The sequence below is a fragment of the Arachis duranensis genome, chromosome 6 (assembly GCF_000817695.3).
Source record: "Arachis duranensis cultivar V14167 chromosome 6, aradu.V14167.gnm2.J7QH, whole genome shotgun sequence".
Classification (NCBI taxonomy): domain Eukaryota; kingdom Viridiplantae; phylum Streptophyta; class Magnoliopsida; order Fabales; family Fabaceae; genus Arachis; species Arachis duranensis.
In genome coordinates this window covers 97,608,861-97,615,233 of record NC_029777.3, presented here as the reverse complement: position 1 = coordinate 97,615,233, position 6,373 = coordinate 97,608,861, and positions in this window count along the sequence as shown.

Genomic DNA, 6,373 nt, shown 5'->3' with positions numbered 1-6,373 from the left:
AAATTTTGCCAAAATATTTTTTATTTTTATTTTTTATTTTAAAAGTCTTACACTTTTACTCTTACTTATTCTTTAGAAAGAATTTCACCTATACTAGTGTACCTAAATGTATTTTGAATTTGAACCGTAAAGATATTGAATATGTTGACGGTTGAGATTGTGGATGCAACTTTTTTAGTGTACTTGCTTTAAAATGGGAGTATTATGAAGTGTATAGATTTTCTCATGAATTGAGGTGCGATTGCATCATAGCATGAAGAGTATTTTTCGCTGTCCTTGGCGCAGGCATCCCTTGTTAGCGGCTTGGTAGCTGGTTTCTTGGGAAGCTTAGTTTCTCGTGGTTGGACTCGTTGAAAATGGTAGCTTAGTTTCTCATAGTTGTGATTATAATGTTGTAGGGCCGATGGTCTTTAAGAAAATGTGGGTTAGTAGTTTTGGCGTAACTATAGATATTTTTTGTTATATTATAGGCGGAGCAAAATGATTCTAGACACAACAAATGGACCTAATCTCGAACTAGAATTTTAATATTAGAGTTTTTAACTTGTAATTACTCTTAATTTTTTTAAAAATTACAATATATATTTTTAACTTTAAAATTTTTGTATGGTTTAATTATTCTGTTTGTTGTTATAGTTTTATTAAATTTTTAATTAAATTTTTATAATTTAAAAATTTATAATTAAAGGTTTCTTCAAGTTATTTTTTTAATTTTTTTTGTATTTGATGTAAAATGTAGTATGAAATATTCTAAAAGTAAATATTATAGTATTTTGTGTTTTTTTTGCTAAAAAATAACTAGTAAAAATTTAATTACAAATTTTTATTTAACATAAAAATCCAATCATAAATTTTTAAACAATATGAATTTAATTAAAAATTTATTAAACCTACAAAAACTAATAAAATAATTAAATTTTATTATAATTAATTTATTAGTATCTATAAAATTATTATTTGAAAAAATAAAATTGGATAAATTTATACTTATAAGAGACCCCATTAGGTTGAGGGAAGAATAAGAGATTTGTTAGTCTTGGTGATGACATGATCGGACTTTTGAAATGGCAAGAGTGGTACCTGCAAAGATACTTTAAAGCTCAAATTAGAATTGATCTAAGAGATATGGGTTAGGATTAGGAGTGTGTATTGTACTTGAGGGAGTTTTGGCTCTCTTTATATAGTTTATCTTGTTATCTTATCTTATCTACTTAGCTAAGATAAAATAGGTATTTGGATTTGAAAGTTAGTTATTGAATTTTCGATTTTTCTGATCTTTTTGGACAGGATGACTTATGAGCTTAGCGATTGGGTCGTTGTTGGGCCGTTTGGGTCCCAAGCACCAGATCCAGAACAATACGAAAATTATGTTTAATTATTAATAAACATAAAAACCAAACCTAAAAGTAAATAAGAAGTTAATAGTTATATATACATAAAGATGTTGAGATTTTTGGGGGGACCATTGCCCATGCTGGCCCCATGGTTCCGCCACTGCTAACCCAAAACTCATCTACTAACATAAAGAAGCTTAGCACACTCTCCCTTGGATACGTAGGCAAAAGAGTCAATAACATGCAAAATAGAAGGTTGGGTAATGGACACTGGTTTTGCATGGATATGGCTCATGTTTTGTGTTCGATAAATAGCTTCTTCATGGTCCGGGTGAATAGTCTTTCATGACCTGTATAAAAGAAGAAACTAGGCGCTGGTCTTTATTGGTATGAATTGTTGAAGGTTGTTGTGTGGTAAGGGGTTGTTCTTGCATCCGAAATTTCACTAGAGGTGAATCATTTAAAAATTGGGCAAATATGTTGTGACGAAAAATGATTCCAACAAAACAAAAATGCAAAATTTTTTTCAACTGATGAGTTAGAAGATCCAACAATTAACCGGGTTGCATGCATCTTGAAAGGTTCATTAAAAAGTCGACCACTGAGTCCAACAATCAGTAATCAACCACTTACCTGACTGGCCCAACTCTACACCCATCTTAAAGGCACACATGGTTGCCAAAAGAACACAACAGGGAAAAATTCGTTCTGGTCATCAATCTGTACTTAGTTCACTAAGATACCAATAAAGTGGATGGTATACTTGAAATTTTCCTATTCATTTTAAACGTTATAATTTCGTGGGTCTTGTATACTATTCCTCAGTTGCCAAACCTCTTCGAACATACGTTGTGGCATGTAAAAGCAGTTCAATGATCAAGAAATGCCAAAGTAAAAAATAAAAAACTGAGAAATAACAACGAAGTTGATATTGAGTATTTTATTTGATCAATTTAATTTGAGAATTAATATTATAGAAATGTTAGACTAATCATTCAATGATTTCATTTTCTCTGACTTAATTATCTTGTGATTAGGAAGTAAACGAACAAAATTGACGATCACTCCTTAATTCTAAAGAACCTTAAACAATAAACACGATTGAGATTAATTAATAATATATTAAGGATAACATTAAAATAAATTTAAAAATATATATCAGATATATTTATCCTTAATAAATATTAATTAGGTATAAGTTTTCAATTTATTTACCTTAACCAGATAAATCATATTGCTGATTTGATAAGTTAATTAACAAAGAAATCCTACCTAACTATTAACATCATGATGTGGTAATAAACACAAAACATGTCTGTTACCTAGATTATTTCTTTATCAATAATAGGTTTACCATTGTAATTATTTTTTAGTGAGAGTACATAAAAAAAAGTACATAGTATATAAGGTGTAATAACTCAACAAATATTTTCAAAGGGGATTTTTCATTCTCTCCAATAATGAGAAGAACCTATCTCTCTCCCTCTCTTTCTCTTAATCTGATTCATCAAACCATCAACATCACAGCTTGAACAGCTTAGGGCATGAGATTTTCTTCATGGTGCGGTGAGCGTGGAGAGCAACCAAGCTGTGAATCAAAAAAAAAAAGAAAAAGTTGCGAATCCAATTTTGCCATTCTCTTTCTATCCCTAATTTTTCTTTCGACATTTTCTTTCCCCCATTCTTACCTCTTCCTTCAAACTCATCCAATAGAGTTTGATGAGAGGCTATTTCGCAAGATTCTTTCTTGGTGAACATAGCTGTTCCGATCAACGAGTTGGAAGGAAGAAGATCTGAATCCCTATTACTCTGTGATTCATTGATTTCTCAAAATGGCAAACATGGCAAACAGATCCTCCCATTGCAGAGGTCGTGGAGCTACATTGGCTTGCTCTCATTGCAACAAGCAAGGCCACACAGAAGATGTATGCTATAAGAAGCATGGGTACTCCTCCCACTTCTACCAATGGCAGCAACATAACACCACTATCAATCACGTGATCACTGAGGGGCATGATGATATACTCAGTGACAAACAATTCCAGCTCAATTGTCTCCAAGAGAACATTGGAATATCAAGATCTGGATTCACTCCAGAGCAAAGATTTGCCTTGTTAGAGTTGATCAAAGACAAAAGTGTGCAGCAACAACCTCATAATGCAAATTAAATTTTGACTAATTCCATTCACACTTCCACTCCAGGTAAAACCATTGCATTACATTTTAATGCGAGAATTATGAGCATTATCACTCCAAAATCTGCACTATGGATCATTGATTCCGGTGCAACAGATCATGTGACTTTTGACTTAAAAGATTTTGCAAGTTTTCAAAATATTCATCCAATCAATGTGATATTGCCAAATAGAACCAAAACTGTTAGCACCATCATTGGCACAATCACATTTTCTAAAAATTTTTTTCTCAAAAATGTTTTATACATTCCTTCTTTTGATTTTAAATTGATATCTGTGTCAAAATTAACCTCAAACTTACATTGTCAATTGTTAATCAATGATAAGTGTTGTGAGATACAAGATAGATCCACATCAAAAATGATTGGCATTGCTGAGTGTATAGAAGGGTTATATACAATGAGTAGAGAACCAGAATTCTCTCATTTTCCCCCTCTTCCAACAAAGCAAGCTTCATTGGCGGTAACTACTACTACTCATCCCACCACACCTTCACACAGTGAGCACAACAATATTTGGCATCTTAGATTAGGACACATACCCATGCATAAATTGATTTTTCTGAAGAAGTATTATCCTTTTATAGATAGTATTGCTTCAAATTTTCCTTGTGATTCATGTCATTTTGCAAAACAAAAGAAATTGTCTTTTAATCTTAGTACAACTAAAATAAAAGATTGTTTTGATTTAGTTCATATGGATATCTGGGGTCCTATTTCTGTCCCTTCCAATGAAGGACATAGGTATTTTTTGAGTGTGGTGGATGGTAAGAGCAAATTCACTTGGATTTTTTTTATGAAAACCAAATCTGAAGCATCACAATTGGTTATTAATTTTGTGAATTTTGTCAGAGTACATTTTGAAAAACAAGTTAAGTGTATAAGGACCGACAATGGGCCAGAATTCACTCTAAAATCCTTTTTTGCATCAACTGGAATTTTACACCAAACTTCTTGTGTAGAAACACTAGAGCAAAACGGGATTGTAGAGAGAAAACACCAGCATATTTTAGGTGTTGCTAGAGCACTGCTATTTCAATCAGGAATTCCACATTGTTTTTGGCAATACGCAGTTGCTCACGCCATTCACCTAATTAATAGGCTTCCCAACACTAACCTGGATAATGCTAGTCTTTACAAGTTTTTGTATGGTAACTTACCTGACCTTTCATATTTAAGAGTATTTGGTTCTCTTGCATATGCCTCCACATTAACAAATTCAAGAACAAAATTAGACCCAAGAGCCAGAAAAACATCTTTTCTTGGTTTTAAATTAGGAACAAAGGGTTTTCGACTTATTGATTTAAAATCAAAGGAAATTTTCATATCCAGAAATGTAATTTTTTATGAAACTCATTTTCCATTTTTACATTCCACTAGCACTGACATTTCTGAAGTGCCCATTCGTACTCCATTAATGCATTGATCTTTTTCAATATGATATACCATCCACGCATCATTTGCAATCACCCACACATACCACACTCATAGATTCAAATGAACATTTCTCAAGTTCAATGCACTCACCAATTTTCTCACACACCATTGCACCAATTACCACACCACACACTGATCATGCACCTGCATCACAACACTCTGACATCACACATGACTGCATTACTAGAAAGTCTGAAAGAGTCAAGAAACCGCCTGCTTATTTGAAGAACTATCATTGTTTGACAACTCACACAGCTCACTCTAGCAATGTTTCCAACTCTAACTCTTTATATCCTATCTCACAACACTTGTCATATGATAAACTAACCCCGAAATATAAGTCACTTTCTCTAGCCATCACCTCAAATCAAGAACCTAGCACTTATGAGGAAGCGGCTGCACATGAATGTTGGAGAAAGACAATACAAGATGAATTGACAGCTCTAGATCAGAACAGAACTTGGTGTCTCACTGAACTCCCAAAAGACAAGAAGGCTGTGGGTTGCAAATGGGTTTTTCGGGTAAAATTCAATCCCGATGGCACCATAGAAAGGCACAAAGCGAGGCTAGTTGCAAAAGGATTCACTCAAGTGCAAGGAGTAGATTATGGTGATACTTTTAGTCCAGTTGTCAAAATGACTACCCTACGAGTGATGTTAGCATTAGCAGCGGCAAAGAAATGGCATTTGAAACAGCTGGATGTCAACACTGCCTTCCTTCATGGAGATTTGGACAAAGAAGTTTATATGAAGATACCACCTGGTTTGGCTGTGTCACAATCAGGTTTGGTTTGTAAATTGCAAAAGTCTCTATATGGGCTTAAGCAAGCAAGCAGGCAATGGAACATTAAGCTCACTCAGACTCTTGTGGATGCTGGTTATAAGCAGTTTTTTGATGATCATTCACTCTTCATTAAGAAACAATCTCAAAGCTTCACTGCCATTCTAGTATATGTTGATGACTTGGTTTTAACCGGGAATGACATTGGTGAAATCAATTCCATCAAGCAAGATTTGGATGACAAATTCAAAATAAAGGATCTTGGTGATCTCAAATACTTCTTGGGAATGGAAGTAGCACGCTCTAACTCTGGAATTCACATTTATCAGCGGAAGTACACCATGGACCTTCTCAGAGATTTTGGTTATCTAGATTGCAAGCCTCTCTCTACTCCATTTGATTATAGTCAGAAACTTTCAAAGGAATCAGGTACCATTTTAACAGACAACACTGTTTACAGACAGCTTATCGGCCGACTCCTTTACCTCACAAATACTAGACCCGATATCTCTTATGCTGTGGGACGTTTGAGCCAATTTTTGGACTGTGCAACAACTTCTCACCTACAGGCTGCTTTTCGTGTACTCCGATATTTAAAAGGCCGACCTGCAACTGGTCTCTTCTTCTC